This window comes from Eriocheir sinensis, chromosome 37, assembly GCF_024679095.1.
Source record: "Eriocheir sinensis breed Jianghai 21 chromosome 37, ASM2467909v1, whole genome shotgun sequence".
In the NCBI taxonomy this organism is placed as follows: Eukaryota; Metazoa; Arthropoda; class Malacostraca; order Decapoda; family Varunidae; genus Eriocheir; species Eriocheir sinensis.
This window is the reverse complement of record NC_066545.1, coordinates 8,787,617-8,811,570: the sequence shown is the minus strand read 5'-3', so window position 1 is coordinate 8,811,570 and position 23,954 is coordinate 8,787,617. Positions and strand designations below refer to the sequence as shown.

The 23,954-nt window shown below is 41.7% G+C and overlaps 1 long non-coding RNA gene across 1 annotated transcript in view; it reads left to right on the top strand.

Annotated features, from left to right (window-relative positions):
- LOC127008444 (uncharacterized) overlaps nucleotides 1-22,257 on the top strand; it is a 200,461-nt gene extending 178,204 nt beyond the window's left edge. Inside the window, exons 4-5 of the long non-coding RNA XR_007761088.1 lie at nucleotides 5,998-6,143; nucleotides 22,127-22,257. This is a non-coding gene — a long non-coding RNA (uncharacterized LOC127008444). The remainder of the gene's footprint in view (nucleotides 1-5,997; nucleotides 6,144-22,126) is intronic.
- The last annotated feature ends 1,697 nt before the right edge of the window (nucleotides 22,258-23,954 follow it).

Below are 23,954 nucleotides of genomic sequence, written 5' to 3'. Positions count from 1 at the left end.
ATCTCGCTTTCCTTTTTTACTCTTGTTCTTTTCATAACCACTCCTTTCGTCTTTTTCTCTTTCTTCTTCCCCTTTACATTTCCTTAATCCTGCGTGTTCCTTTATGACGATTTCTTCTTTCTCCTTCCTTTATTAATTAACTTTCTTTTATCTTTTATTTCTTTCTTTTCGTGTCCTTGTGTGATAGCATTTACTCAATTATTTTATTAAGCTCATATGATATTCTTCTTATCTGCAATATTCTTTTCGCGGAACTTTTATAATCATGGCTCCATCAGGATCTCATTAATTTTAATCTAGTTGTCTAGCACTTTTTAATTTGTTTTTTTCTCTCTCCTAGTTTTCTTGTTTTCTCATTTCAATATTTATCAGTTTTCTGTAAATATCCTTTTTTTGAGGTTTTCTTTATCCAATCTTAATTCTCTCTCTCTCTCTCTCTCTCTCTCTCTCTCTCTCTCTCTCTCTCTCTCTCTCTCTCTCTCTCTCTCTCTCTCTCTCTCTCTCTCTCTCTCTCTCTCTCTCTCTCTCTCTCTCTCCTATTCTCTATATTTTTGTTTTTTTTTTTAGTTTTTTTTTTATTTTTTTTTTTTTTTTTATTTTTTTTTTTTTTTTTTTTTTTTTTTTTTTTTTTTTTTTTTTTTTTTTTTTTGTTTTTTTATTTATCTCTCTCTCTCTCTCTCTCTCTCTCTCTCTCTCTCTCTCTCTCTCTCTCTCTCTCTCTCTCTCTCTCTCTTTTTCAGTTGTATTAATCTCACATCATGTTTATATATCTTCGTTCTTCCTCTTAGTTCATCGTCTTATGCAGTCTTCTTACCGCTGTCCTTCCTTCCTTCCTTCCTCTCCTTTTATCTTTATTTTACTTTCTCTTTCTTCGTCGTTCGTTGGCGTCTTATACAGTAGGCCACTCATACCTCTGTTCTTCTTTCCTCCCTTCCTTCCTTTCCTTTCCTTTTCTCTTATTCAATTCACTGTAGTTTTCTTCTTTGCCCTACTTTTCTTACCTCCGTGTGTTGGTTACCTCGGTCCTTCCTCCCTTCTGCTCTTTCCGTTTTTCTTTATTTCTCTTTAGTTTTCTTCTTCGTCCTAGTTTTCTTATCCCCGCGTGTTGGTTTTCATCAGCGGCTGCACCTCCAGGGCGGCGGTAAGAGGCTTCCCCTGTAGGGCCGCGACACTCTGAGAGGCGCCCACTTAAGAGGCTTCGAGGCTGTGTTGGGCGAGCAAATATATCCCGAACCCAATATTGTATTCGCCGGGGCCTGAGGAGGAGGAGGATGGAGGATGGAGAGAGAGAGAGAGAGAGAGAGAGAGAGCATGGATACAGTTTTACTTTAATCTCTTTCTGCAGTATCAGACGAAGTGCAAGGTAGTCAGATATTAATGATCTAAATCGCTACTTATACTTCTGGGAGTAGGTTGTTGTTTTTTTCTTTAAGTATACTACACGAAACTCCTGAATATATTGGTCGATGGTTTGCTATATTTTCATCTTACGTCTTTTATTTTAGTATTCACGTAAAAAAATTCATCTTAGCTTTAGTGACCTTTATTTCTGGAACATATATTTATTTGTCTTTTTAATTTGTGAACTTTTTTCCAGTTTCCTCTCAATTCCCCCTTCAACACACACACACACACACACACACACACACACACACACACACACACACACACACACACACACACACACACACATACACACACACATATACATATACACACACTCAACTTCTTAACCGATTCATCTTCCTCTTAACTCTCCCGTCTTAACTATTAATATCTCCCACCGTCCCTCGTTCCCAGCACCGATAATCAAACTCGCTTCAGCCTTTATCAGTTTCTTATCGGCCACTCGAGGGAAAAACTTAGTGACATGAATACATCCTTGTTCCTCGACGGCCTATTAAGGTAAACCGGTAACCACAGCCTTTAAATCAATGTCAGACCACTTGACACGAAGAGACCGCCCCGTCCTAATACATATTTCAGCCCGATCGCTAATCCATTGTCTTCGCTTTGTGTTTGTACCCCCGAAGACAGGTTCAAGTTAGTCCGGCCCACCCCGAGCCTGTTCTTCTGCTCTTAAATGAATTAATTACATTAGTTGGTGTTTAGGACTGCAGACGCGCCAGGATTTGCTGTATATACTTGAGGCCTTAAGTGTATATATTTATTTACTTGTTTATATATTTACTTTTGTATGATCTTCCTCCTCGCGCCGGAAAGGAATTCCACCTCTGGATTCCGCCGGTTGTTATATAGCTTGTTTTGCTGCGAGAGAGAGAGAGAGAGAGAGAGAGAGAGAATACAGCATTTCACCTCTTTTTTTTCTTCTTCCCCCTAACTTCCTCTTCCTGCTCTTTCGTTCTCTTCCTCCTCCTCCTCCTCCTCCTCCTCTTCCTCCTGTCCTTCTAGCTATATTAACTGTCAGGAATGTGCGTGTGGGGAGAGGAGGAGGAGGAACAGCGCGAGAATTTGCTTTGCTTTCTGTGTGTGTGTGTGTGTGTGTGTGTGTGTGTGTATGTGTGTGTGTGTGTGTGTGTGTTGTTTTCTTTCCCTGCCATCCAATTTTCCTTCCTTCCCTCCACACTTCCTTCCATCGCGGCATCACGGAGGAGGAGGAGGAGCAGGAGGAGGAGGAGTGCAATCAACATTTCCTGACCTTTGGGAAAACTTGGGCCTAAGACTGAGGGACTGGAGGGAAGGCGAGGAAAAAGAGGGAGGGAAGGAGGGAAAAAGAAGGAGGGAAGGAGGGAAAAAGAGGAAGGGAAGGAGGGGGGGAAGGGGGCTTTACGAGTTTGACCTCTCTGGCACTTAGCTTATTACTGTAGTTACTCTTGACGGGTCCCTTCGCTTCCCTTCCCTCCCTTCCCCTTCCCTCCCTTCTCTTCTCTCCCTCCCTTCCTGTCCTCTCCTTTTCCCTCTGCGCCCCTTTCCTCCCTTTCTCCTCCTTTTTTATGGCACGAACATGATGCTACGATTCTCTCCATCATTGTTTTTTTTTTTATATATTATCCATTGGCAAAGCGAGCATAAAGAAAGCATCATGAGAGAGAGAGAATAATTTGTGAATACTCAGGAACATGGAAACACTACAAAAGAGGACAAATGTATAGAAAATTTAAATATACAAATGCGACTAAAAGAAAGATGAAAAAATGTCTAAAAGAAAACCTAATATGAGGGGAATGTGTTTTATGATTTGTAAAAAAAAAAAAAAAGAAGAAGAGTAGCAAACGAGACAACGGAATATTTAAACTTGACAAAAAATGTTAGAAAAGAAAAAGATAAAAATGTCTAAAAGAAAAAAAATAAATGAACGAAATCAATAAGCACACATAAAACGAACGATAAACAAAAATAAACAAAGTGAACAAACAAAAAAATTCTCACTCGACAGCCAGTATAACAACAAACCAAATACATTGATAAATAACCATAACCAAGAACGTGAAAAAATAACACTGAACAACCGAAGCCCAATCCTTAACCACACACAGACAGCACACAAAACCGGGGAAAGAAAACGTGAAACTAAATCGCTAGACACTCGCCCGATGCTTTGCCCTGCCTCTTACGTTATCCTGCCGTGCGTCGCCGTGAGGGCAGTGGATTTAAGAGGGATTGAGCGGCTTCCTCGAGGGAACGGAGGACCCGAAACTCCCTGTGTCTCCTTGTTTTTGTATACCAGCAACGAGAGGCAAGAAAACAAGATGGAACGAGGAGGGACAGATCAGTGGCGAGAGAGAGAGATATTACTACTAGTTTATTGACAATCTTTCCAAACATAAAATTCTTAAAATAAACAAAATACTGAAAAAAAACAATGAAAAGAATAACATAATATACCCATAGTCATAAGTTTGTCCAGATAAAAACAAAAACAGAGATAAAGATGGATAGATAGATAGATGCATAGATAGATTGATAGATACAGAGAGAGAGAGATCAGGGGCGTCTGGTGCGATAGAGTTGTCTCTTTATACGACTGACTGGACGCCGCTGGAAATAGTTTTGATCATTCTTCCTCGGCGTCTTCTTCTTTCCTCTGGCATTCTTTCCTTCTTTTTCTATGTAGGAGCCAGGGGGGAGGGGGCCTATCTCTCATTTAAGCCTACATATTCCTCTCACTTTTATCATTTATTTCCTCACCATCCATGTATCCAATTCTTCCTTCCTTCTTCTTTCTCCCTCCTTTACCCTCTTTCAGCCTCTTCCTCCTCGTGTATCCCTTGCTCTATATCATTGGTTCGTTCAGTTCGTGGTCTGTCTCTGTGGACATAAAAAGGCTAAAAAATGCTAAGGAAAAGTAAGGCATTGGTGGTGCATGTTTATTTTTTTTATTTGGCATTATTGAAACTGAAATGCAAGAATTCTTTGGTTTCTATTCAATCAATTTCATCTATTTCGTTTTTTGTGTATGTCTATATATTTCATCCACCTATCTATCTGTTGGTCTGTATATTAAATTTATATGGCTATTGTTCTCTTATTTTCTTCAGTTTCTTATATATCTGTCTTATTACATCTCTGCTTTCTTCCTCTGCCTTCTTCCTCCCTTCCTTCCCCTCGCCCGCCAGCCTCCCGCCGAGTGCATTCTTAGATATTATTTTCTCTCGCTGATACCAACGCGCAATAAATCACATCCGCATTTGCCGTTGATGTGCAGGCTGGTGTATCCCTTTATTATATCCGTGTGTGTGTGTGTGTGTGTGTGTGTGTGTGTGTGTGTGTGTGTGTGTGTGTGTGTAAATATATTCTTCATTCCATTCTTGGTTCAAACAGTTTTTAATATATTTTCCTTTATCACTTTTCCGCGTTTTATAGAACTTATTATGTCAATATTATGCAGACAGTGAAAATATTTTAGCTGACACCCCTCCCTATTCTCTCTCTCTCTCTCTCTCTCTCTCTCTCTCTCTCTCTCTCTCTCTCTCTCTCTCTCTCTCTCTCTCTCTCTCTCTCTCTCTCTCTCTCTCTCTCTCTCTCTCTCAAGTAGACTCAGGTGAATCCATTACCTGCTTTCCAGAGTCACCTGCGAGCTGTCTTTGCTAATGTCTCCGTGTGAACTTAGGGGGAGAGGGAAGGAGGGAAGGAAGGGAGAAGAGGCAGAGAGGAATGAAGGAAGAGAGGAAGGCACGTGAGGGAGTGGGGAGGAATGACTGAGATAGAAGAAGGAAGACGAGACACAAAAAGAAAACGTTAAAAAAAAAAGAGTTGGATTTTAAATGAAGGAAAAAAAGAAAAGGAAGAAGGAAAATTAGAGATTGGGAAGGGATGACGGAGAGAAAGAAGCAAGTGTTGAGACAGGAGAAAAAGGGGGAAGGGGAAGATAAGGGAAAGAAACGGTAGAAAATAGTCTTAATATTGAATGTAGGGAAAAAGAAGGGAATTGAATGGATTGAAGAAGGAAGAAGGGAAAGGGAAGGACGGAAGGGAAGGTTGTAACAGGTAAGAGAAAGGCTGTTGATAGGAACGAAGATGAACTGAAGAGGAATAGGAAGACGCAAAAGGAAAAGTGAAAGGATGGGAGAAGGCAAAGAGCGTTGGTAGTAAGTGGAAAATGCAGAAGAGGAAAGGAGAGGAGAGGGGAGAAGAGATGAGAAGTCGCCATTAGTCCCGTATGTGATCTGGCCAGCCTCCCATTAGGACCCATTAGCCCGTGCTTCACCCCGATCTGCAGGCCATTGTACTTGCTTATGTGGTAATGGTTCTTTTCTTTTATTATTGTAGTTATTATTATTATTATTATTATTATTATTATTATTATTATTATTATTATTATTATTATTATTATTATTATTATTGTTATTATTATTATTATTATTATTATTATTATTATTATTATTATTATTATTATTATTATTATTATTATTATTATTATTATTATTATTATTATTATTAAGTGATATATTTGGACATCCTTTCATTGTTTTGTTTGTTTCTATTTTTGTTTGCTCTCTTACTTCGAGCTCATATCTAATTCCGTATCTTTTGCAGGTGTTGTCCTTCATGGCAAACAAAAGGAAATGCTGGTTTTTTTTTTCATCTAAATCAAGAGGATATTGCAGTCTGCCCCCACCATGTGTTTGTTTGCCCGCCACTACCACCTCCCTCCCTCTGTGGGGCTCTCAGGTGGGAGACAGGTGAGAGAGAAAGACTTATGTATAGGTTAGATACGTTATTAGCGTGTACATTCTCTCTCTCTCTCTCTCTCTCTCTCTCTCTCTCTCTCTCTCTCTCTCTCTCTCTCTCTCTCTCTCTCTCTCTCTCTCTCTCTCTCTCTCTCTCTCTCTCATCAATTAGGTAACATTCCCCTTATTGGCTATTTACCTCTCCTTTATCTTCCCCTTGCCATGCCTCCTTAATGATCTTTCAGCTATCCTTCCCTCTCGTTACCTTCTCCCTTCCTTCTCTCCCTACCTTACCTTTCCTCTTGCCCTTCCCTCCCTATTCTTACCTCTATAAATATTTCTTTTCATTTCTTACCTTTCCTTTTCTCTTTACCTCTACTCTTACATCTCTTAAGTACTTTCCCTCTCCTTCTTCATCTTTCCTTACCCCTCCTCCTATTCTAACCTTTCCATTTCCTTCTCCTCTTCCCTTTCCTCTTCCTCTTCTCATCTTTCCCCTCCTTTCCTTTCCCCTCCCTTCTTATCCTTCCCCTTCCTCCTTTCCTCTCTTCACCTCATATCTTCCTCTTCCTCGTCTCCTTCTCCTCCTTTCCTCACCTGTGCTCACCTGGAAATCTCTCCCATTAGTCACTGTCACCTGTCTGCCTCCCCTGGGCCCGCGCCATTACGCTGCGCCCATTGTTGAGGCTCCATTACGTGTATTACAGAGTTTGGTCCCATTCCTCCACCCTCATATATTCTCCTTTAGTCTACCTTCCCACCACAATCACCCTCCATTTTACCCTACACTCTCCCTCTCTCTCTCTCTCACTATCCCATTCTCCCTCTCTCCCTACTTTTCCTCCTGTTGGCTCTTGCTGCTACCCATTCTCTTTCTCTCCCTTCGCCCTCACCTCCCACCTCTTCTTCCTTACCCCTTCTCACACCCACACTTTCTCCTCTCTCTCCCTTCTCTCTTCACCTCCTCCTCCCTCCTTTTTCTTCTTCTGCTCCTCATTTCCCCTTCTCATTTTTCCGCCTCCCCTCCCTTTCTTTCCCTCCCTAAATCATTATTATTTCCATATGCTTTCTTTCCCCTCCTTCATTTCCTCTTCTACCTTTCTTTTCTTCCTCTTTTCCTCTTCCATCTTATCCCCTCTTTCGTGTTTTTCCTCCATATTAGATTTATTCCCTTCTCCATCACTTACTTTTCTTTTTGTCATTCTAATTATTCTTTTGTTTTAGTTTCCCATCGTCACACCTTCTACTGCTGCCCCCTCCTCCTACTCCTCCTCCTCCTCCTCCACTTCCAATTGACCATGCACTTTCCCTCTCCTCCCCCTCCTCCTCCTCCTCCTCCTCTTCCTCTTCCCTACGCCTCCATTAGGCCTTTCTTGGCGAAGCGTTTGGTGGGATTACGTGCTTAGTGGAAAATCGTGGCCTTGATTGGGGGAAGGAAAGAAGGAGGGAAGGGAGGAGGGAGGGAGGGAGGAAAGAATACGGGAGAGAGGGTAAGCGGGAGGGAACTAGGTAGGAAAGACGGGGGAGAGGAGGTAAGCGGGAGGGAGGAAGGGAAGAAAGAGGGAGGGGAGAGGTAGAAAAGAAGGAGGGAGAGAGGTAGAAAAGAAGGAGAGAGAGAGGGAGTGAGGGGGAAAAAGGAAGTAAAAAAAGAGTAAATTTTGTAATAATGGTTTCGTTTTTCTGGATCTGCTTATTTTCTTGTTATTTTATGTGTTGTTGTCAGTTTATGATTTAGTTTTCTTTTCCTCTTTTTTTTTTACAGTGGATTATGTTGATATTTGTGTGTCCGTGCGTCGGTCCGTATGTCTGTATTGTATGTGTCTGTTAATCTGTGTTTGTCTGTTTACATTATCTCGAAATAGTTATAAGTACTTACCTACCATTCATCCTCTTCATTCATTCATTCTTTCATTTTCATTATTTATTTCATTTTCATTCATTCATTTTCATTTCTATTTTTCATTTCATTTTCATTCATTCATTTATATTCATTTTCATTTTCATTTTCTTTTCATTCATTCATTTTCTTTTTCTCACCCATATCCTTTCCTTTTCCCCCTGCCATCCTCTCAACTTTCCCCTCTCGCTCTCCTACATCTGTCCGCCCTTCAACCTCCCCTTTTCCTTCACAAGCCAAGCGAAGAAAATGAAAGCGTTAATCTCTTCTTCCTGTTTTAGGTCCACGGCAGAAGAAAAAATATATATAACAGAACAGAGGTCTAATAAAACCATTCACAAGTAGAAAAAAAAGTTACATTTCACAAATATAACGTTGGTGTTGCTGTAGATGAAAGAGTTGCGTAGAATAAATTAAAAAATTAGTATAGTTGAGAGAGAGAGAGAGAGAACAGAGCCACCAATCCCCCATCAGGAGTCGCTTTCCCCGAGTAGCTTCATTTCCTTGGCTCTGTTTTCCGGGGCCCGACTCACCGAAATATTGCTCCCCACCCATAATTCAAGAGGGTGTGAGGGCGGTCAAGAACACTCCCCCCACCCCCCACCCCACCTCTCTCTCTCTCTCTCTCTCTCTCTCTCTCTCTCTCGCTCTCGCTCATTGATTTTGTAGGTGGAGGGATGGAGGAATGATCGTAGGAGGGACAGTGGCAGTATTTTTGTGTAGCGAACCGTGACGTTATGTATGAGAGAGAGGGAGAGGGAGAGGTGGAGGGGCGTCACTATAAATAATCTGGAGTGAACCTAACATCAAAATCAAATATCACACACACACACACACACACACACACACACACACACACACACGGATCCAATTTCTCCCAAACTTATAAATCTGCCACGCACCAAACTTAGCCTTTACGGGAATGCTATAAATCACCAACACCTCCCTATACGTCTTACCTCTTAACCTGGTTATTTTCCTCTTCTTTTCCTATTTTTCCTCCTCTTCTTAGTCTCGTCTCCCCATTTTTTCCTTTGTTTTTTTTTTCATTGATTTTCCCTCTTATTTCCTGGGGGGGGTTTCTTCTTTTTCATCCTTATCTTGTTCTTGTCTTTCCATTTTTTTTCTTCCGTTTTTTTAATTAATTTTCTTGTGATTTTCCTCTTTTTCCATTTTTTCCTCATCTTATTATTGTCTCTCCATTTTTCGTCCCTTTTTATTTTTCTTATGATTTTCCTTTTTCTATTTTTTTCCTAATTTTCCTTTTCGTCTTATTCTTCTCCATTTCTATTTTTTCCTCCATTTTGTTTTCGTTTCCTGTAACTTGAACCTCGTAACTTTTTTCCTTCATCCTCTTCCTCCTATGTCCTCTTATCTAATTTTCCTCTCTCGTTTTCTGAAACTTTAACCTCTCCTCCATTTTCCTCCTTTTCAACTTCCTCCTTCCCCACCGATTAATCGTGTGTCCATCTTTTATTATCTTATTTTCCTACTTCTCTCAGCATTGGGTTTTTTTCCTCTTTTCTTACATCTTGTCCTCTGTATCTTATTGCTTCCCTTTTCCTCCTTTTTCCTCCTCGCCGTCTTAATATTACAGGTCTCCTCTCTCTCTCTCTTCTCCTAACTTTTTCCTCCTTCCTTTCCCTTTCTTGTATTTGTCAGGGGAGACACAAATTGTATTAGAGAGAGAGAGAGAGAGAAATCCCCTCTCATCTTTCATTCTCAGCTCATGGGATTATTGTTGTCGTTGAGTGTTTCTCTCTCTCTCTCTCTCTCGCAGGACACTAGTTAACAATTATAATGACGAATAGTAGAAAGAAGTATTAAATTATGTGGTGTGGTGTGTGTGTGTGTGTGTGTGTGTGTGTGTGTGTGTGTGTGTGTGTGTGTGTGTGTGTGAGCTCGCCAAAGGTAATCGAAACAAAAAAAGTAGCAAATTAAGACACGCATTGCCAGCCAGTTGTTCACAATGAATAAAGAAAATATGAAAAACCGAGTGTGTCTCCCTTCCTAACCTATATTTTCCTCTCACTTCTCCGGGGGGGTTTTCCTCCTTCCATCCCCATCTCCTCCTCTCCCCCTCCACCCACAGTTCCATCTTTCTCCCTCCCCTTCCTCCATCCACCCTGCCATCTCTCTCCCTCCCCTTCCTCCATCCACCCTTCCATCTCTCTCCCTTCCCTTCCTCCATCCACCCTTCCATCTCTCTCCCTCCCCTTCCTCCATCCGCCCTTCCATCCCCCTCCCACCTTATAAATGTCTCCATCTGGCCGGCTAGAAACCTTTGCTATATCAATTTGGCGGCATTAAGCCGGCTCTCATTTGAATAACTTAGTGGCTGCAGCTCCTTGCCCTGCAGAGGAGGAGGAGGAGGAGGAGGAGGAGGTGGAAGAGCATAAGAAAGAGGAGGAGAAGAAGGAAAAGGAGAATAAATAGATTGTTAATGAAAAAATAAAAAAATCTAAGGTCTTTACTTCGTCTTCTTTATACTTGTTCTTTTCTTTTTAATTTTCCTTCCTTTTCTTCTTCATCTTCTCCTTCCAAGTTGTGAGAATATATAAAATGGAGATAAATGAAAAAGAGAAAAAAAGGAGAAAGAAAACAAAAAAGCAGACACAAGAGAGATACAGACAGACGAAAACACAATCCAGCCCGCACAGCAACACGTCTCCACCTTTCTTTACCTGCCCTAAATCCCCCGCTAATCCCCCAACACCTGAGCTATTGAGAGGCCGGCCTGTAATCCTCGCGTACCAATGGCCTGTGATTCGCTCGTCCCCGCCGTAACAAGTCATTACACACCTGCCGAAGAGCGTGGGAGTGGCCGCTTCTCTGCCGATGCTCTCTGTCTCTTCTCTCTGTCTCTCCTCGGTCTCTTTAGGTCTCTTTGGGTCTCTCCACTGGCGGGGAAGAAGCGAAGGTCATGAAGGAATGTCTTTGCTTTTTCTTTTACGTCTGAGCAACTTGGTTTTTTTACTTATTTTTTATTTCTCTGTTTCTTTTTTTTTCTTCTTTTTCTCCTTTTGGTTAGGCTGCATATCATCAACCTCTCTTTTTTTTGTTGTTGTTTTTACTGTTACTTCCTTGTGTGTGTTTTTTCTTTCTTCCGTTTCTTGTTTCTCTCTCTTTCATCCCATTTTTTTTTTATTTCTCCTTCGTTGCTTGTGTTGTTTGTGTTCGTGGTTGTACGGTATTAAGATATTTGTTTTCTTCTTGTTCTTCTTTTTCTTCTTTTATATTTTCTCTTGTTCATATTTTCTATTTTGATATGTCTTTTCTTTTTTATATATTTTTTTCTTTTTTCATATTCTACTTTTTGATGAATTTTCTTCTTTTCTATATTTTCTTCCTTTTATATCCTTTTTCTTCTTTAAATTCTACTTTTATGTGCTTTTTCTTTATTGCCATATTTTTCTTATTTTTCTTCTCTTTTACATTCTTCTTTTTCTCCTTTTTCACATTCATTCTCTTTGATATTCTTCCTTCTCTTCTTAACTACATTATTTTTCGTCTTTTTCTTCTCTTTTACATTCTTCTTTTTCTCCTTTTTTTCATATTCATTCCCTTTTGATATTCTTCCTTCTCTTCTTTTCTACATTCTTTTTCTTCTCTTTACATTCTTCTTTTTTCTTCTTTTTCATATGCATTCTCTTTTGATATTCTTCCTTCTCTTCTACATTCTTTTCTTCTCTTTACATTCTTCTTTTTCTCCTTTTTCATATTCATTCTCTTTTGATATTCTTCCTTCTCTTCTTTTCTACATTCTTTTTCTTCTCTTTACATTTTTCTTTTTTTCTTCTTTTTCATATTCATTCTTTTTTTTATATTCTTCCTTCTCTTCCTTTATGTCTCCCTTCCTCGCTCCTTTTATTATTTACAGGCCACTTTCTCCTCAGGTCGTCTCAAATCCACCTCCTTCCCATCTGCTCCCTTCCCCTCCCCCCTCCTACTTCCTCTCTCCCTCCTTCCCTCCCTCCACGAATAAGCTTCCCTCCATCCTTTGGGAATAACTTCTTAGGGAAAGAGAAATAGAAACAGAGAGACGGAATCACTCCCTTCATCCTCTCTTTATCCTCTCTTCCTTCTCCTTCTTTTCTTCTCTTTCCTATTATTATTATCGGACAAATTTCTCCGCACTGTATTTCTTTCTTTCTCTTTTTTTCTGCTTTCTTTTTTTTTTTCTTTTTTTGTTTGTTTCTTTGTTGTCTCGTTTTTTGTTTTTTCTTTGATTTCTTTTCGTTTTTTTTTTAGTTTCCTTTTTATCTCAACTTTTCTTTCACATTTACTCTTTGTCAGTCCTCTTTTTTGTTTCCTTTTCTCTTACATTCATTTGTCATAGATTTCCAAGTGTTCTTTTCCTCGTTTACTTCATTCTTTTCAATTGTTTTGCCGAAGAAGAAAGGCAAAAAAAATAACACACACACACACACACACACACCGAGACCACATACAAAGGAGAAAATGAAGACAGGAAAAAAGGTGGAAACAGCTTAGGGGAAAAAATAAATTCTCGCAATGCCAGACAACAGCGCTGTGTGGGTGGGAAAGCGGAGGACAATGGGAGGAGGAGGAGGAAGAGGAGGAGGAAGGAGAAGAAAAGAAGAGAGCAGCATATGTGTGTTTTGTCTAATTCCACGTTTATTAAGAATACAAAATCCAAGTTACTTTTTTCACTCACGTCAGTTTGAACCCCCGACCCCCCCTACATTACCTTTCCTCTTCCTCTTCTTCTTCTTCTTATCTTTACTCTTCCTTCTTTCTTCACCCTCTTACCTTCCTCCTTCCTCATATTCTTCTTCTTACACTTCTTACCTTCTCTCTTCCTCTTCTTCTTCCCCTTCCCAATTCTCTTCCGATCCTTCCTCTCCTCTCCTTCTTTCTCTTACAACCTCTCCCCTTCCTGTCCCCCCTTAACCCCCCCCTTCCCCTCCTTCCACCCTCCCCATCACCCAAACTCCACCCCCTATCCACCCCTCACTTCCTGTCCTTCATCGCCTCCCCCCCTCTCCACTTCCTCCTTTCTTTCCCATCTTCCCAGCATCCACACCACCACCCATCCACAGCTGCTCCCTGCCCATTCCACCCCCTTCCACTCCTCTCGCCCCCCTCCACCCCCCTGTATAACTAAAGCAAGAGGAGAAGCAGATGGTGGAGATGACGCTCCTGCTGTCTTCTTATCCTCCTCCTCTTCCTCTTCCTCTTCTTTCACCAAATGTCCCCTTCTCTTCCACCTCCTCTTCCTTCTTTTGGTTCTTTTGCTGTATGCCTCTTCTTCCACCTCCTCCTCTTCGCCAACCTCTCCTCCTCCTCCTCCTCGTATACCTTCACCTTACCTCCCTTCCTCCCTCCTCCCTTCTTCCTCTCCCTCCCGCCCCTCCCGCCGCCGCCGCAGGAACATTATGCCATTTTATACCTCACCGTTTCCCGTATCTTTCCGTGTTATATGAGGAAGACATGTTTGGGGCCCTTCACTGCCGCCCCGCCACGTGTCCCATCACCTTTACCTCTTCCTCCTCCTCTTCCTCTTCTACTTCTACTTCCTCTTCCGCTTCCTCCTCTTCCTACTGCTTCGTTTCTTCCACTTTCTTCTTCGCCTCGCTTTGCTATATATTTATTTTCCTCATTTTACTCTTTTTCTTCTTTCTCCTCCACTCATACCTTTCTCCTCCTCCGATTCCCCTCCTCCTTCTCCTCCTCCTCCTTTCCTTACTGCTTCATCTCTTCTATTTTATCTTTCTCCTCGTTTTCTTCTTCCTAGTCCATTTTACTCTTCTTCCTCGTCCTCCTGCCTATATTCCTCCTCCTCCTCCGATATTTCTACGTCTTTTTCCTCTTCTTCCTTTTTCTTTCTCTCTTTATCGTTTCTTCTTCATCTTTTCCTTCTTTTTCTTCTTCTTCTTCCACTTCTTCATCCTCAACACCAGCCTCCTCCGCTTATCAAACCCGCAGTCTTCCTCTTTCTCTCTTCTCCCGCTCCTCTTCTTCCTCCTCCTCCTTTTCCTCCTCCTCCTCCTCCTCCAGCCAGCCTCCCAACACCTTTACCTCCCTCTGGACATCTGCCTCGACCACCGCCACCACCACCACCACTACCCACTCCCCCTCCCCCCACCACCTTCCTCTCCCCTGTGCCTTAAAATACCGAATCTCCTCTCCAGACGGAATCGATACCCTGAATGGCGCGGTTGAGGCGATGACTCTGAGGGCGCTGGTGTCTGAAATGGCTTAATTTGGTCACCCGGTGTGTCTGCAAAAGCTGTGTGGAGGAGGGGAAGAAGGGGGAAGGTAGGAAAGGATTAGAGGGAGAGGGAAAGGAAGGGAGGAGGAAGGTCGGTGCAGGGAAAAGGAAGGAGTAAGGTGGGTAAGTGGAGGAGGGGACGGGGGATGGAGTAGGAGGAAGCAAAGAGGGGAAGAGAACGGAAAGAGGGAAGAAAGGGATTAAAAGGAAGGAAGGGAGGAGGAAGTTCGTAGCAGGGAAAAGGGCGGGATGAGGGTAATGGAGGAAATAAAAGAGTAGAAGAGGGAAGAAGCGAGGAGGAATGAAGGGAAACGGAAAAAGAGAAGAAAGGGATTAAGAGGGGAAAAACAAAGGACGAAGAAAGAGAATAAAAAGATGAAGAAGAAACGATAAAAAAAAAGTAGGAAACAAAAGGAAGGAGAGGACGAAGACGTTGAAATATCGGAGGAAGAGGAGGAAAGTAGGCAGGAAGACGGGGAATAAGAATAAAATGGACTAGGAAGATCAAAACGAGAAAGAGTGGAAAGAAAAGAAAAGAGAATAGCGTGAAAAGGAGAGTTAAAGAAGCATAAGTATTGAGGCAGGAAAGTGTAAGGATACTGAGGGGAAAAAGAAAGAAGATTAATAAGGAGTAAGAAGAAAGAGGAAGAAAAATCGTCACAGAGAAAGAAGAAGGGTAGAAGGGAAGAAACGAGGTAGCAAGGAGTAAGAAAATTAAAAGACCCGGAGATGAAGTAGATGCAGAGAACAGGAAATGACAGTGAGGAGTTTGATGTATTATGTAGATTGAGAAGATAGATACATAGAGAAGACTTGTGAAGAAACGCTGTAGGGTTATATTAATGAAGACGAGAAGGTGAAGTAAATACAGGAAATGAGAGGAATAGATTGACGCCTTGTATAGATAGAGAAAAAAGATAGACCGATAGATTAGAGATTTGAAGATGGTTGTGCGTATGTGGGAGTGAAATTGTTGAAGAATGACAGAAAGACAGACAGGAGGAGAAGGACAAGACGAAGGACAGCTGAAGGGGAGGGAAGTGGTGACGTAACTCGCTGTAATGATGGGAAGGAGGTTGAAGGTTGAAGGTTTTAGTAGCATGTTTTCAGAAAAGGGTTTCCTGTAGCAACGAGCCGCCTTCCTTCATCCACCCTCATCTCCCCTCACATAATAAGCACCCCTACTGGTACCACAACACACACACACACACACACACACACACACACACACACACACGTTATGCAACCACCCGCCATGCCATCAACCACCCTTGCTACTTCCCCTCCCCTCTCCCCCATTTGCTGTCCATTACCCTCACCACCACCACTCATCCACCAATCATCCACCACCACTCTCTTGACCACAGTTCACTCCCCACTACCCTCACTACCACTATTCTACTATTTTATCCTAACCACCACCACCACCACCACCACCACCTATTACTACACTCCCCATCATCATCATCACCTTTCTTATCATCGCCGCATAACTTAGACAACTCAAGAGCACTGAAACAAAACACCCCATGTAAATAGATATCATTAGAGCTAAAGTGTCTATTATTTCAATGGCTCTTTTGAACTCTACTCTTAGAATGTTCTGGCCCCGAATTAATTCTTTGGGTTTTCCTGAAAGCTCAGATACCCTCCTCCTCTTCCTCCTCCTCCTTCTCTTCTTCTTCCTCCTTCTTTTCTTTATCATTATCATCATCGTCATATCCTTGTTCTCCTCCCCATCTCTTCCTCCTCCTCCTCCTCCTCCTCCTCCTCCCTTTCTTTCTCTACATTCTTTTCTTCGATATTTTCTCGAGTCATTCATCTTTGTTTGCCTTTTCTTTGTCTCCTTCCATCGGCTCCACCCCTACTGTTGATGTTCATTTCCTTCTTTTGTCCATTTGCTTAATTTCTTTGTGATGTACATAATTGACGTTCATTCAATTGGTACGTGTGTGTGTGTGTGTGTGTGTGTGTGTGTGTGTGTGTGTGTGTGGTTGCGGGGGCAGCTGTTATTATGCTAATTAAACAAATCTTCATCAAGGGAATGAAAAGAAAACTCATTTCCTCTCCTACCAATTTATTTTTTTATGTTTTCACTCATTTCTTTTCTGTTAGGCCTTTTTGTGGGTTTCAAATAATGGTATTACTTTTTTTCACATGGAGGTAACTGCCTTAAACTACATATTAAGAAACATTAAGAACAATACGTACGGAATAACATTAAATGAGGAACAGGCGAAGAGGGAAGAGATAAATCAAACAGCAAGGAAAAGGAGGAAGAGTTGGTTCGTTGGAAATGGCTGAAAGAGATTAAAGAAAAATGAAGAAAGAAAAAGAACGAAAAACGAAAAGAACGGCAGAGGAAGACGAGGTGATAATTAGCTGCTGGAATACAAGTAAGGAAGGAAAAAGCAAATAATTAGTATGTGGAGGAAGAAGAGACATGAGGGACTGAAACGCAATAATAAAATGAGCAGGAGAAGAGGAGTATGTGTGAGGAAGGAGGAGAAAATGCTGATATGATATGAACTAAGATCAGAAGGGAAAAAAGCGAAGGAGTGGAGAAGAAGAGCAACTGGATAATTATTAAAAAAAAGCAAAGGATAAAGGTGAGAATAAGGGAATAGAAGGAAGATGTGTGGGAGTAAAAGGAAGAAAAAAGGGGGAAAATAAGAGATGAGCAGGAAGCAGAAGAGAAATATAAACGGGGTGAAGAAGAGGAAAAGGATTAGCAAGAGAAAATGAGGAGATACTGAAGAGTGAAAAGTTGAAGAGTAGAGAGAGGGAAACAAAAATGAAGAAAGAATATGAAAAAGAAGGGAGGATAGGGAGATAACTAAGTAGGTGAAGACTGAAAAGATGAAGAAAGGGGAAGGGAAAGAAAAACGAAAATCGAACAAAAGCTGAAAAAGAAAAAAAGAGAGAGGAGGCGGATGTTGAAAGGATGAAAAAAGAAGTAGTGAAAAGGAGAAAAAAAATCATGAGTAATAAATAACAGCAGCAGTAGGACGAAGAGGAGGAGGAAGAAGGAGGAGGGAAAGGGGTTAGGGGAGGAAGAGGAGAGAAAGGGGGGCAGGGGAGGAAGGAGGGGAAGTAAGAAAGAGGAATGTATACAATCTCCTCCTGGGAACTGTGCAACGTGGAGGAATGATTAATAGCGGGTGCGTGGCGTTGGGTTAAATGACTTGGGTAATGAGATGGGGCTCGAACTGGAGGTAGGTAGGAAGGATGGTGGTAGTTATGGTAGTAGTGGTAGTAGTAGTAGTTGTAGTAGTGGTAGTAGTAGTAGTTGTAGTAGAGGGAGTAGTTGTTTTTGGTGTTGTATGATTCACTTGTGTTCGTGGTGGTGTGGTGGTGTTGATGGTGATGAGAAATGGGGTTGTTAATGATAATGGTGGCAGGGTATGGTAGTAATCGTAGTGGTGATAGTGATGTAAATGATAGAATGAAAACAGAACTCAAAAGCTATAGAAATTAGATAAGATTACTAACACCTACTTAATCCCCTTCTCTCTCACACACACAACCCCCCCCCCACCACCACCATACCAAGAAAAAAACTAAAAACAACACCAATAACAACAAAACCCTTACCACCAAAGAAGAAGAAGGAAAAACGACCCCCCCCAAAAAAAAAAGAACAAAAGTAATAAAAAAAATGAAGTCATCCATTCATCCATCTAAGCCATCCATCACGGGCTTTACTTCTTTTATTTTCCGGCCCCGACGCTGCTCCCGTGTAATTTATGGGATTTTAAAACACTATTATTACCGTTGTCTTTTTCCTGCGCGGGACGAGCGGTGACATCTGGGGGACAGGAAACGAGAATAATGAGGAAGGAATGTCAGTTTTTATAGGAACATTCCCGTAGCTGCAGGTCAGAGCTACTAGAGGAGGAGGAGGAGGAGGAGGAGGAGGGAGATAAAACGTAAGAAAGGAATAGCAAGAGAAGAAGGAGGAGGAGGAGGAGAAGCAGAAGGAGGATGTCGGAGGAGCTTGTAGTATTATGTTTAACCTCTTGTGTGTTGTGTGGGCAGCAAGAGAGAGAGAGAGAGAGAGAGGAGTGGCTCAGGAGGAGGAGGAGGAGGAGGAGGGGGAGGGGTCGGAGGAAAGGGAGGTACAAGACAAACTACGCGAATGGTAATAGCGCAATTATACAAATACTTTGCCTCAAACGACCGCAAATGGCGCACCTTTTGTTCTCCGCCTGTCCCCTTATGAATAACTATAAGCCCAGCCCGGCCAAATTACACCCCTTCTCCACCCCCCCGCCCACCCGACTCCACCCTCACGGCACCCACACCGCCCACGAAGCACCCACGAACAACAGCCTCCTCGGCCCCTCGACCTTCGTCTGTTCGCGGGCGTCGATCGCACACGCTCCGCGGCCCCACTTCGATGCCGCGCCGTCGAGGGTTCACGCTAACGAGGGTGGCGTCCGGCAGGTATTCAGATGTACTAGGCTGGGCGAGGCTGAGGCAGGACAAGCGGGCGACGAGGGCGAAGGAGCAATTGCATAAGTAGACGGAGGAGGAGGTGGAGGAGGAGTTAGTGAAGCTGGTGAAGAGAGAACGACGAAAGTGGAATGTGGAGGAAGAAAAGGAGATAGAGGAAGGAGGAGCATTAGTTAAGTAGGAAGAGTAGAAGAAGAAAAAGAGGGGGTAGATGGAGGAGGTACTGATGGCGGGAAAGAAGCAACAACGACGAAGCAGAAAGAACAGAAGCAGAAGGAGGAGGAGGAGGCGGCGGAGGTGAAAGATGAGGCGGAGTAAGAGGAGGCTGTAGTGGTGGTGGTTGTGTCTAGTTGCCGTGTGTGTGTGTGTGTGTGTGTGTGTGTGTGTGTGTGTGTCCTACTGTCTACCTGTTTCTCTACCTGCACGTACCCCGAAGCAGAGCAAATTATATCATCTTCTCCAGGTAGTTCAGAGGGAAGAGTCCAACACTGGCTGGTCTTCGTTGCTCGAGGGGGGAGGAGGAGAAGGAGAAGAAGAAGGAGAAGGGGAAGGAGAAAAAGAAGATACAAGAAATAACAGTTGAAAAGAAATTGGAGGAGATGGGAGAATGTGAAGAGAAAATAACGAAAGGAAGATTAAGAAGAGCAATAAACGAAACAGTAAGTATTGGAGAGCGAGTGGAGGATAAGAAAATGGAGAAGGAGGAGAAAAGATACAAGAAATAAGAGATGAAAAGGAAAAGGAGGAGAAGTAAGGATGTGAATAGAAAGAAACAGAAGAAAGATTAGGAGGAGGAACAAGAGGAGAGAGGGAACAATAAGAAAAAAAGAGGATCAAGAGGAGGGCGAGGTAAGTTATTGCTTTCAGGTGTTCTTCGCGATGGTGCAAGCGAACTCTTATTATATACAAGGTGTTTCTTGATAACCTGGACGCTCGTTCATTATTTAACAATTTCACGGGACACTAACCTGTTTTTCTCTCCGGGAGCCGCCACCCCTCCGCTCCCTGACCCCCCCTCCGCATTCCCCCTCGCCCCTTTTCCCCCCTCGCATTCACCCTTGCCCCCCTCCTCCCCTTCGCATTCCCCATAGCCCCCCCTCCGCTCCCTGCAAACCCCATCGCCCCACTTCCCACTCCCCCCATCTCCCCTTCTTCAGGCCCTCTCATAACAGGCCAAGTTGCAGTACAGACCTTAGCAATGGTTGTGGTCGCCCCTTAAAAACCAAACTGTTGCTGCCAGGAAATCTTGAAATAGGAAAAAAAGAATAACCGATAGAAAAGGGTGAGGATGTTGATCAGAGAATAAAGAACTAGACGAGAGATCAATACATGAGCAAAGGAAATAATGGAGTAATATTAATATTTTATACTAATATGCTTAATGTGATCAAATAAGACGAAAACGTTAGATATGAAAGAATAACCGATAGCAAAAAGTGGAGATGTTGACAAAAATCTATTGAACCAAACGAGGTTAATATATGTGCAGAGGATGGAAACAAAATAATTTAATACGAATATGCATAATATGAGAGAATAAGACGAGAATAAGACGATTTATTAATACATGTACAGAAGAAATAATTAAAGAAGACAGAGATATAAATATTTGAACACTAACATACATAATCGAGGTAAAAAAATATATATATCTAGCAATAAGGAAAGGAAGCGTCAAAGATTATTATATGAACTTTGTTTAATACATAAGTCGAACCATTTTTCAGTATGCAAATTACACCAAAGGCAAATGAATAATTAAATACTGGATTATTCCGTGAAGAAAAACCCAACTTATAAATACAGAAAATACCAAAGATATGTAAAATAAAGAGGTACGCTGCAAAATATAACATCCCACAATAATGAGATAGAGAGAGAGAGACCCTGGCACATTAAACACTTCTCGTAAAATCAGCCAAGCATTCTCACCTGCTAGCGTTTGTTCCCGTTAATTCTCTTTCCGGCATATGATTCACCATTTTCTCTCTCTCTCTCTCTCTCTCTCTCTCTCTCTCTCTCTCTCTCTCTCTCGCTCTCTCGCTCTCTCTCTCTCTCTCTCTCTCTCTCTCTCTCTCTCGGGGGAACAATAATTTCGCATCATAATTTCGCGGAGGAATGGACCATCTGGAGCTGTTTTGGGCGTTACTATTATTATTATTATTATTATCATTATTATTATCATTCTTACTATTATTATTACTGTTGTTGTTAGTTTTCTTCTTGGTTCCTATTATTGGCATCTCTATCATTCCTTCATTATTATTTTCGGGGGAGAGAAAATGCAGAATCAGGCGTGACCTACAAGTCGATTAGTCTTGTTTTTCATTGCTAATTGAAAATAGAGGGCGTCCCGAAATTACTTCCACGTCCTCATCCATTTATGCGACTTCATATTAGTATCGTTAGGTGTTCTCTCTCTCTCTCTCTCTCTCTCTCTCTCTCTCTCTCTCTCTCTCTCTCTCTCTCTCTCTCTCTCTCTCTCTCTCTCTCTCTCTCTCTCTCTCTCTCTCTCTCTCTCTCTCTCTCTCTCTCTCTCTCTCTCTCTCTCTCGCCATTCTTTAGGAGAGAAGAATATTCTGGACACTTAATATTTATTTTCTGAAGGTATACTGAGAGAGAGAGAGAGAGAGAGAGAGCAGCGCACATTAAATACAGACACTGAAATATTTAGTGCACGGATATGGAAGGGAGACTCTTTCTCTTTACAAGCCTTTGTGTGTGTGTGTGTGTGTGTGTGTGTGTGTGTGTGTGTGTGTGTGTAGGTGCGTTTGCTTATGTACATATTCACTAACACGCTGAACAAAGAAAAACAAGAGGGATTAGAGAGGAAGAAGAGCAAACAGAAAAACAAGCTGGAACCCGCCTAATTTTCATACGCACCCGTTTTCCTTCTTCAATACATTTTTTCTAAAGGGGAAGGGGGGGGAGAGGAAGGAACTGAAATTGAAGGGTGGGCTCATTAGAATCCTCCTTTTATTTTTCTCTCTCTCTTTGGGCCTGATTTGCCACCGAGAATTGCTTCATTATATGCCCAAGAAACTGTTCCTTTGTCAACCTAATGGGAACGTAAATTACTGGGATCATTTTTCTTTTATATTATACTTTTTTATCTTCTGGCTCCGCGTATGGTCTAGCGACGTGGGGGAGCAGAGGGGAGGGAGAGGGGATAAGAGAAAAGACAGGGTTGGGGCGGTAAAGGGGGGCGGGGGATGGCTACTGAAGTCATTATAATCTTTTTTTTAAGTCGAAGGTTTGAAAGGATATGAATTAAAAGCTGATTATAGGGGATATTGAGCTACGCTTGACGACAGAACGGGATAGAGAGAGAGAGAGAGAATGACAGTCAGTGATTAGCTTCCAATAACATATAAGGATAGAAATTAAAAGAATCATGCTTTATTTCAGGTTCTCACACCACCTCCACCACCACCACCACCACGCAGGAGCAGCATCAAATCAACGGGTAATGGCGCTGACGGGTCTCACCTTGATGATCCCCACCTGTACGGACACTCCCCTTACCTGGCGGGGGACAGGTGTGCTAAGCCTTCAATTATGTTAACAACCACCTGAAGCCAATTATAGCCGAGAGAGAGAGAGAGAGAGAGAATTATGCCTCTACGAGCACTAATTAGCTATTGTTAGGTGTGTGTTTGCACCTGCCGGGGAAAACTGAAAGGCAGGTTAATGATGCAGCACCTGAGTGAAAGGGAGCAGGTGAGATATTATGAGCTATGGGATTTATAGTAGTAGTAGTAGTAGTAGTAGTAGTAGTAGTAGTAGTAGTAGTAGTAGTAGTAGTTGTTGTTGTTGTTTTTGTTGTTGTAATAGTAGTCGTAGTAGCAGTAGTTGTAACAGTAGTAGTAGTTGTTGTTTTTGTTGTGTAAATAAATGAATAATAATAATAACGATAATATATGACTAGTATTAATTATAGTTCCACCAACAGAGATCAACGAAGCAGAGAAAGAAGAAGAAAAAAAGATGAAGAAAAAAGAAGAAAAGATTATAAATAAGAAAATTAATGAAAACATAGAAGACAAACAGAGACGAACAACAATAGAAAGGTAGGCCTATATATATCTAAGGTAAGGAGAATAAGAATATCACTGTAAGTTTTAAGACATGGATGTGAGACTTAGACGCTTAGTGATGATATAAACGATTTGACTGAGCGATCGAGATAGAAAAATGATCAGTGTTTTTTTTTTATGGTAGAAAAATAATTAATGGAGTTTATTTTTATTTTTTTGAGTTATGATAGAAAAAATAATTAGTGGAGTTTATTTTTTTATTTTTTTGTATATTTTTTCCCATGTTATAAAAGAGAACAAACACATCTGACAGACCGAACGAAAATCTGCGGATAATTTGTACGCCCGCGGCCCCTCGTCTCTCCAAAATGACATGAATAATAATGAGAATGTAAATAGTGAATAAGAATAATGTACCGAGGTGGAGGAAAGGCTGTTTAGTGAAAAAATAGATATAATTGTGTCTCTCTCTCTCTCTCTCTCTCTCTCTCTCTCTCTCTCTCTCTCTCTCTCTCATTATGGTATTTATTTTCATTTTTAATTTCTATCATTTCCTTATTCCCTCATTTGCTTTGTTCCATCCCACCCCTCCCTTTCTTTCTCTCCTACCTTATCCTCTCCTTTCTTTCCCACTCCTCTCTCTCCTATTACTTCATATTTACACACACATTCATCTTTTTCCTTCACAGACACACATTTCATCTCCCCTTTAGTCCAGTTTACTTTTTTCCTGCAGTGTTAAGGATTATTACAGGAGAGCTTAGAATCAGGTGTGTTTGCTTGCAGGTGGAGAAAAAATTGTTGATCAGATTAGCTTTCGATTCATTTTTTTTTTTTTCGTTTTCATTGTGTGTGTTGTGTCTGTTGCCGAGTGTTGTGGCGGAAAGACCTTGATGCATTTATGATCAATTATTATTTTTACTCTCGCACCTCACCATCTCTCTATCCCTCTCTCCTTCTCTCTCTTCCTTCCCCCTTCCATCTCTTCATCAGTCTTTCCTCTCCTTCTGACCTCACTTACTTCATCTTTTTTTTATGTATTTCTATCTTCATAACTCTATCCCTTACCCTCTTGCTTCCCTTCCCTTGTTATCTCTGTCTTCTCTCTCTTCCTTCCCACTTTCTTCTTTCTTTCGGTCTCTCCTTTCCTTTTCCCTTTTTGCTCCATTTTTTAACTTCTTTCTCCTTCCCTTCACACC